Source organism: Panthera pardus, unplaced genomic scaffold (genome assembly GCF_024362965.1).
Source record: "Panthera pardus isolate Hobbes unplaced genomic scaffold, ASM2436296v1 HiC_scaffold_12, whole genome shotgun sequence".
NCBI classification, from domain to species: Eukaryota; Metazoa; Chordata; class Mammalia; order Carnivora; family Felidae; genus Panthera; species Panthera pardus.
Window position 1 is genome coordinate 78,212,929 of NW_026526677.1, and position 10,044 is coordinate 78,222,972.

The window sequence follows — 10,044 nt, forward strand, 5'->3', positions numbered from 1 at the left end:
GGCCAATAAATGGCAGATATATGGTTAAAGCTGGGGCTTTTATCCACTACACTCAGGAATATTGCCATAGTCTACATGGCCACTTCCATTCCCATCCTGACACTGTCCTTAGTATCTGGTTTCAAAACAAAAACAAAAACAAAAACAAAAACACAAAACAAAACAGTAGGCCAAAGAGATAGCTTATAAAAAATAAAGCTCTGCCTTCAGGAATTGGCTAGAATGTAATTTCACTGTTTTTCTTTTCAACCAAGAGATTTTTCGTATGTTTTACCTAACAAGTTAAAGCTCCAACTTAGAGTTTGCTAGCCCTGGGTTTTAAAGTCAATGGTATTGCTTTGGAAATCTAAGGTATGATTTCCACCATACCTTAGAAAATTTCTTGGCATATGTCTTCTTTGAGCCACTGAAATCATGCAGTTAGAAGAAACAGCATCCTTTAATCAGTGAAATTGCCCTTCCTCTTTCACTGAGATAAGAATGAATGAGAAAATGTTGGCACATTGCATTGAGATCTTTAAATGCTAGTAGAAAGCAAAATATCAGAAATCTCAATTTTCCTCTTCCATCTCCAGGGAGTGCATATTTTTTTCAGTGTTTCAGTATGTAGAAAACCAAAGAAATGAATAGCAACTACAGAAAACTGTGGAGAAGGCTTAAGTTGCTTTTGTAATAATTTTCACGAAGACAGGAAGGAAGTGAAAATACCTGTTACCAATGGTGAATGACTGCTCTTTCTGCCAAGTCTCACTGAGATCCAGCTTGCCCCTTTACATACCTCATTTTTTATATGTAATGCAGGGACAGTAGAGCGTGGTAGTTAAGAATAGATTTTTGTAGAAAGACAAATTCGAGTGTAATAGCAGGAGGTAAAATATATTTTGCTCTTGCTATCAGTGAAAACTTGAGAGAGTGATAATTTCCCTAAGGCTTGGTTTCCATCATTATCAAACAGAAATAAAATTATTCCTAATTTATGAGACCAGTGTAAGAAAGCAATGAAAAATTCCTATTAGGTGCTTAGCGAAGTGCCTGGTACTTCATAAGCATTTAACAAAAGTTGGTTATTATTGACTACTGTTATTACTGTGAGTAATAATAATGCTAGTAATAGTGAAAATAATAATGTAGTCCTTACTATGTCACTATTCTGTATAAAACCCTTCAGTGACTTCATTCTGCTCATGAAAGAAACTTAAAATTTAATAGTGTGTACTCGGGGTCATGGAATTAGCCACAGGCAGAGCACAACATATACATACAGAGACACGCACACACAAACACACTTTATACTACATCTACATTGGCTTGCTCATCCTTCCAAGCAAGCCAAGTCATTTTGTACCGCTGTGGTAGTTGTTTCTGCTATTTTTTCCACTTACTAAGAAAGCCCTATCTCTGTTGTTATTTAAATAAAACCCTAGCTTCCCATCAAAGCGCCTTTTATAGAAAGCATTTCTAGTCTCCGAAACAGCAGCTTTCTCCTTCATTCTTACATGGGTCCACTGTTTGGAGGTTCGCTTTATCCATTAAATTTCAAGCCTTCAGGGCCATGGCCTGTGCCATCTTCATCTGCACATCACACAAGCATTAGGGTGACACTTAGAATCTGTGAACAGAGCAAGTGGATTTTCTCTCTGGATCAAGAGGACAGTCCACCTCTGACTCACTGGCTGTTGGCTGCCCCTTTGATTGTTTTCTTAGTTGACAGTGTGGCTGGTTATCTCTCCCACCTGATTGTAGTTTGGCAGGGGATGTGGTACTGTGTGATTTATGACCATGCTCTGAGGACAAGGAATGTTTGTCCTTGAGAAGGGGAGGAGAGAGGCAGCATCATATGAAAGCATTCAAGGCTTACAAAACAGACTTCATGTTTTAGCCCGGACGTTTATTAGCCACGTGACACTGAGTGTGGTCCTCAGCCTTCCGGAGCCTCTGCACCTCCACCTGGGAAAAAGCAATGGTTATTTTTTTACATCATAGAATTCAGTAAAAGATTAAATGACATAAAATGTGAAGCAATTTCTGCAAATCTTGTCACTCAACACATTGTATTCAATGCAAAGTACTTTTCCCCTCTTTCCTCCTGAGAGGTGTCAGGATGTCATTTATCACCAAAAGAATAGTTTCTTATCCATCTTATAGATAAGATATTCAAAACATGGAGCGTTTTTAAGAATATGGGTCACTTGATAATTGAAAAGGACCAAATGTACAGATGATAAACTAGAATTGATAGTGAACACAGTGTTCATAGGCATAAAAATAGCACTGAACAAGTGCTCATTAATCTCTTAATAATGTCAGTCACAGAATCAGAGGTGAGTAAGATTAAGGTGTCAACCTTGTGATATGGTTCTTTTAACTTCTAAGTTCTTGGATTTCAAGTGACACAAAATCAATTGAAGTCTGACAGCTGTTTGGTAAGCTATGTAAAATGAATTTGGTGAGTCAGCTGAGCTCCTAACGGCTAATGTCTTCAAAGTAGCGGATATGTCTGATAGGTCTGATTTGTCACCAGTCATTGCAGGCTGTTCTAGCAATTTGGCTAAAAAAGGATACGGGAGATTCTATTACCGAGTAACACTGGTCTGAGAAGATTTTTCTTCTCTCGACAAAAAGATCAGAGCATTGAATTATAAACTGCATTAAATATTAATAAAGTACACAGTTCTATTACAAACAAGTATAACAGTATATCCTGATCCTTGTTAGGTTATATCCTTTCTGTTAGTCTACATTAGGCTTCTGCAATACAATTCTGTTGCATCTCTTCCCAGAAACATACCTTCTCAGTTTTCATAGTTTTCTTTTTGAGTCCTGCTGCTGATCAAATCATAGCTGGACAATTTCTCAGCCTTTCTAATCCATTCTAATTAAAGCAACAATTATCATTTCCCTAAATTATCTTAATCAGATTACTCCCTGCACAGGAAACCATTGTAGCTCTTAATTAGCTCTTGAATCAAATTCTCCAGCATCTGCCCCAAGGCCTTCAACTCCTGTTGCTCATTTTACTGGTGTTATTCCATGGTGCACATATTCAGATAGAATAAACCATCTTTTCATCTAAACACACCTAGTCACTTCTGTCTCTGAGTTTACAGGCTTCTTTTTGTCCCTTTTGAAAATGTACTCTTTTGCATTACACTAAGCTGTGTGGCCCTCGTCCTTCAGGATTTTTCCTTCAAATTCCCTTCTCTGCTGAACTTTAACTTCTCTGATTAGCTAGATTCTGGTAGGTCCCTTCACCTTGGCATTTCCTCAGCTTTTTGGAATTGAGTTTTTTAGGGCTGAGGATTTAGCTTAAAACATTAAGCATTCACTAAATTTTAGCTATAATATATAAATATATATTCATGTATAATTACATTAATTATATATAATAACATGTAGTATAAAGTGTAATATAATAAAGTATTTTATATTAAATATTATAATATGATAAATATATAATATTTATATAAGTGTATACATCTATCCCAGGCTTTCTGTCTTTAAGCACTTTGGACACATATTTACAAAATGAACACAATTCTAAAAAGCAGGATCTTTTCTTACAGTCATTCTACTGATAATAAAAATGAATCATGGAGAGGTAAAATAACATGCCCGAAGTAATGGCTGATAAAGATTGAGACTGAGTGGATTCTGAAGCAGGCCATCTGGCTTCAGTTATGTACTGTTCATCACCAAACTCTAAGCTGCATTAGCTTACATTCATGTATGGGTTTTCTCTGTTGGAGATTTAACGTCTTAGTTATATTTGTTCATTTGACTCCCATATTTGATTGGCAGAACCCAGAGGTCAGAAACTTTACAGATAAGTCACATATCTAGAAATATGCTTTCCACAGAGTGGAATCTCAAAACATTGCTGCCTAACCCACTAGCTAATATTTCAGGAGGGTTCGTTTTATCATGAGACTGCATGATAAAATTATTTGGTTTAGTCTGGGGGACTCAGAAAAGCATTACTTGAGAAGGCCACATTTAAGGCTCTGAGGATCATTGGAAGTTGGCCAGGTGCGTGTGGAGTAGTATTATGGACAAAAGAACAGCATATGGATGGGTCCTAAGAAGATTAGAAACTGGAAACTGAAAATCTGAAAATGGAAGCCAGAATGGCTATATTGCTGTGAGTGACAGAAATACAGAACGGGAGAGGTAGGAAGGGGCCAGAAGACAGTGTTTTGTGGACCGTGGTGACATCTGTGTTTTGCACCTTACAATCCTTTTTCTGTGTCCTTGTCTGTCCTCCACAGGCTAGCTCTCTCAGCCCCTGGTGCTTTCTATGTCCTCCCTCTCTCCTCTCTCTACCAGCTCTTGTGAAATGACAAACTTTTCAGTAGTAACCGAGGGGGCTTAAAGTGTAATACCACCCATGGGCCTTCATATTACAATAAGAAGCAGAACCCATCTTTTGTCCCAGGCAAACAAATGTAGGTATAATCACTGTCTTTTACTCATTGACCATTTAGATACGTGAGCAGTAGAGCAGTTATTTTGGAGGTGGTCAGACTGACATCATACTAGTAGGCAGCCACCTACCTGCCAGTCTAAGCTTGGTCATTAGAAGAAGAGAATTCTGTCTCCCCAGTCCTAGTCCTTTTGGTGTTTCATCTGTTTCTTGTCATTGTGAGGGTGAAAATCCTGGGGGGCGAGAAGGATGCGGGGGTGTCACGTAAAGGAGACAAAGAATTACTAATGGTGTGCGTACGTGTGCATGTGTGTTAAGGAAAAAACTGATTCTGTTCCAATAAATTTGCTATGTATTTCTGTAACTGGGTGGTCAGTCATTCTATCCCATAAATAAGTCAAAAACTTAAAAACTAATCCTGAATTTTTTCTATGGTGTTTCAGTTAAAGAAAACACATTATCTAGATCTTTCTTCACATATCATGAATCATGTGGTGCTTGAACCTGCCACTTCAAGCCTTGATTAATAATATGCCTAATTGCTTTCCTTTTCTTTCTCACAGCTGGCAGATGGAGTGTTGTAGATGTGACTGAACCACACTGACGGTATTTATGTTGCAAACAAATGGTGTTACAGTCTGTGGATTTCTCCTCTTTGATACAAATACCCTAAAGACAAGGCACAATTCTGAAAATCTATCTGTGTTTCCAATCTAGTCTCTGCTGCCTTCTTAATTTTTATACAAGCACATTTGGGATTTGAGCCCATCGAAAGGTGATCCTGAGGATTGTAGCTCATTTCTGTACAGCTCGCATGATGAGGAACTTGCAAAATCGAAGTTTTGAGAGAGATATTTGAGAGCTGCACTGCTTGCTTTGAGAAGAACATTCATTAATACTGTTGTTCTTCATGCTCTTTGGTCTTGCAAGGAATGTAGCTATGCATTTGGAGTAGACATTAATCCACCATTTAAAAATATCCATTTGGACGTTTTGCTGCTCCTAAACAATTTTATTTTTCACTTTTGCTAGTGTTTGCCTTCAGCTTGGGATATAAGTGCTTTGTCTTCATTAGTTCATGCCCATTTGCTATTCAGTTCAGTGGCCTCTGGGATTGGAGCATGTGGGAGAAGGAATCTCTCACAAGGTACACAGTGTGAGGGAGAGGCAGATTCTATGATATCAGAGGGGAAGTCACACTCTTCACAGGTAACACCTGCTGGGGGAATTGTTTTCTGAGGGAGATTTCAGTTGCACAAGTCCTCCTAACCTGAACTGACATGGAGCAGATGGGTAGAGAAACAATGAACAACGAAAAGTAACTTTCAAGGATGGTGTCTGCTGATCACAGGTTTTTACTTGGGGATGAGTAATGTTTAATAGCATCAGGGAAATAGAAAAAAATAATTAAATAATGGATTTCGGGTTTTGAGGGTAATTCAGGGTATTTTTTATCATTTTAAAATGTAAGCCATTTATTAAAGTATTCATTGATAATGTATTAAATTATGCACTGGGTGGTTCAGTTGGTTAAGCATCTGACTTCGGCTCAGCTCATGATCTCACGGTGGGTTCGTGGTTCGATCCCTGCGTCAGGCTCTGTGCTGACAGTTGAGCCTGGAGCCTGTCTCAGATTTTCTGTCTCCCTCTCTCTCTGCCCCTCCCCCACTCGTTCTCTGTCTCTCTCTCTCTCTCAAAAATAAACATTAAAAAATTCTTAAAAAAATAAATTATGTGCTGAAATAATTAACAGCATAAATTGCCATATTTTTTTTAAGTTCATTTGTTTATTTTGAAACAGAGAGATAACCAGCAGGGGAGGCACAGAGAGAGAAAGGGGGACAGAGGATCCAAAGTGGGCTCTGTGCTGACAGCAGAGAGCCAGATGTGGGACTTGAGTTCACGAACTGTGAGATCATGACCTGAGCTGAAGTTGGATGCTGAACCCACTGAGCCTTCCAAGTGCCTCAAATAGCCAGCTTCTTGAACCTCCCTCTCTCCCTCCCTCCCTCTCTTCCATTTCTCCCTCCTTCCTGTACTTGCTGGTCTCTGTTTTTTATCAAAGTTATAACATATACTCTTTAAGGTGCAAACTTTTTTTCCTTATAAATTAATAGTTGTCTCATTTTCACGTAAAATGATTTCTATTTAGTTATCATTAATTCTACCCCAAATCCTGTCAGTTGTCTAAATCTCAATATATTTAGATGATATAAAAATTTGGCAGTTTCAAGTTTTTGAAGCTCTCTTTCTGAGCTTTCTAATCTGGTTTCTAATCTGACACTGGGCGTGTGGAGGGGTCTTCTGAGAACTCCCTTATCAGCATCCCAGGGCTTCTTTTCTCCTTTATTCTGCTAAAAGCCCTATTTTTTTGCATTCCATGTGTTCCTTCACTTTGTTGGAGCACAACCTCTATTAGCTGTGAAGAAAGGGGGTGATGGGAGTTAACTTTTTCAAGAGCTTGTCTGTTGGAAATATTTATTTCATTCTCAGTTATATAAAATTCAATATTAGACATAATTTTCCTTTTTGTCTTTTGTAGACTTCATTGTCTTCATTTATTCTCCATAAATATTGCATTTGGATATCTGATCTTTTGCATAGAAGTGATAATAATAACCCATCACACAGGATGTTGTGACCATTTAATGAACTACTCAGAGTTGAGCACTTAGTACCTGGCATATATTAAGCTGTTAATAAGTCCTAGCCTTTTAAATTCACTTTGGTGAAATTCTCTTGAATGATGCATGGGGACAGTTTTCTTCTCTTCCTTTTCTTTATTCTCTGTCTGGAACTCATATTATACCTGAACAGGACCTCTAATTTCTTGTTTTTCTCTACTGTTTTTTGCCTTTGTCTGTTTAGTGAACTTTCTAGGGTATTTTCTTACATTTTTCCCTTTGTCTTTCAAATCGTCTCTTGAATTTTTCATTTTCAGTACCATATCTTCATTTTCTGGGGATCTTAATTGTGATTTTATATTGAATGTTTTGCTTCTTATGAACATTCTACTTTTCTTCCAAATTTAAACTTATCTTTGTTTGTTCTGGATTCTCTAAGTTAGAGATTTTCCCAGGTATCCATTGAATGTTAGTTGTCTGCTCTTAATTAAAGGCCCGTGTCCTCCAATTATTGGATACAAGCCTTCGACTTTCTCATGGGCACCTTAACAATAGCCCCCTCTTTCCAAACCTGCTTCTCCTTCAATCTTCTGAGTTTATGTAAATGACACCATTACCCAACCAGCTGCTCAAGCTGAAACTTTAGAAATTATCCTGGGTTTCTTCTATTACCATGGACATATAAAGTAATGAGCTTACAAAAACATATACTATCCCTCTTCTCTTCTCCAGCATGTTCAAACCACAGTAGACGTCTATTAGATCCTTAAAATTTTCAAGCTTGTTTCCCTTAAGAATATTTGTCCTTTTGCTGGAATGGTCTTCTGGATTTCAGGATAACTCAGTCCCTTTTATATTTAGTCCTCAGCTAATTACAGTATCTTCAGAGAAGCCTTCCTTGGCGTTGCAAGTAAATTAACAACGCACTGATTCTCTATCATATCCATTTATATTAATTGTGTGTAAAGTATCACTATCTGGTATTTTTTATGTTTACATCATTTGTTTCTATGTTTATTTTTGTTTATTATCTCTTATCAATTAACGTAAGCTTCATGAGTGCAGGCACCTTGTCTGTGCACAACTATATTCCTAGTGGCACACAGTGGTTAATATTTGTCAAATACAAAATAATATGTGATGCAAAATTGTGTATTGAAGGCCCTGGTTACAGTGGACTGAGTGAGAAAGCTGTTTTACTTTCCTCCAGTACTTTGCAAACCTATTCAATAAACTTCTTTTTCCCTTATTGATAAAAGTTCCATCAAGTTGAATAGCTTTTCCCTTTGCTTTCATGAAGTAAAACCTTAGGCTTATTTTATATATAAAAACTCTAGATATGCCTGGCTGGCTCAGTCGGTAGAGCATGCGACTCCTCATCTCAAGGTTGTGAGTTCAAGTCCCACATTGGGCATTGAGCTTACTTAAAAACAAAAACCCAAAACTCTAGACTGTCATCTAATGGAAAGCTCTCTTCTGCCCTAGGGTTTGTTTCATTCTTAGAGTTCTGTAGTAGGAAAAGGCAAGGGAGAAAGACTTGGTAGACTGCTCATAATTTCCCCACATTGCTCTTTCCTCCTCATTCCTCACTTACTAGGATTTTTCTGTCTCTTCTAGAGAATGTTGACTGCATTAGCATATTATCTAAACTGGGACACTCTTGTGAGCAAGGGGCAATGTTATTAAAAGAGACTCAGAGGCACCTGGGTGGCTCAGTTGGTTAAGCATCTGACTTCAGCTCTGGTCATGACAGCTCAGCACTGATGGCTCAGAGCCTGGAGCCTGCTTCAGATTCTGTGTCTTCGTTTCTTTCTGCCCTTCCCCCACTCACCCTGTCTCTTCAAAAATAAATAAACAGTAAAAGAAAAAGAGGCCTACACCACAAGCATGAAGTGGGCCTAGCCCTAGCACATGAGGACAGGGAATCTGGTTGTCTAATTCCAGGCCCAGGAATAGTGGGGATCCAGGAAAAGAAGGGTAAAGACATAAAAATGTCAACTGGTGGGGTACAATTAGTACTTGGCACTAGAGTTTTCAGTGTGGTAGATGCACACTTCCAGATTTCTCTTGCATGGAGCATCTTTGAGGACTTCTCAGAGCAGCTCTATGCCATTCTCCCCTGCCCCTGGGACCCCAAGAAACTCTCTGAAGTTTCTGGCACAAGTGGTGCCTCTTCTGGCTGTGAGCCATGGCCTTTGCCTTGGAATTTGTATTCTTAGCTTCACCTCTAGCCTCCTTCTGCAGAGCTCACTCCATTCCATGCAGAAAGCTCTTCCGGGTAGGTGTGCTGTGCAAGATTGATCACTGTCCTCTCCAACTCTACACAGTCCACATCTGGTACCCTGGGCTCTGCCATCAGTTAATGGGCACCTTGTTCTTTTATAGCCCTCTCTCCTTTTTCTGCCCACTCTAGCCAATCTCTTATTATCTTTTAGGCTTCTTGTCATAAGTCAGGTACAACCTGTGTACCCACAGATGTCTCCATAACCCTCAGAAACATGTGTCCAACTCTATAAATATTTCTCTGAGGGTCTCTCTTGAGGTTTGCTGTAGACAAGCAACCCTCTCCCTGCCACAGACCTCCACAAACTCTTTGTAAAGAAGTCTGTGCTATAGTTCACTTTAACTTCCTGAAGTCTCCCTTATCTTCCCTTATTTAGCTTGGGGCTGGCAATGGGCTATTAATACTGGCAGAATCTGTTCCACAAACTGACTCTAGGAAGGTCTAGTGCCTTATTTTAGGGTGTGAAATACCAAATACCTTTGATAATGTTCCTAGCCTTTTGACCCTCAATTTAAACTCCAAGACAGTGAGAAAAAGTCATGTGTAATACCGTTATGCTAATTTTAATTAAAGACTTTTTATGTACTGGGCATTTTGTGTGTAATTTCTCATTTAGCTCGCACGATAGTTCCATTGAAGTAGGAGCCATCTCCATTTTACAGATGGAGAAACTGATGCCAAGATATATTAAATAATGAAAACTAGACAAATAACTA

At 38.6% G+C, this 10,044-nt stretch overlaps 1 non-coding gene across 1 annotated transcript; it reads left to right on the forward strand.

Annotated features, from left to right (window-relative positions):
* Positions 1–8,385: 8,385 nt before the first annotated feature.
* Positions 8,386–8,458, forward strand: TRNAR-CCU (transfer RNA arginine (anticodon CCU)). Its single transcript has one exon. It is a non-coding gene; the product is annotated as a tRNA-Arg (tRNA).
* Positions 8,459–10,044: the final 1,586 nt, after the last annotated feature.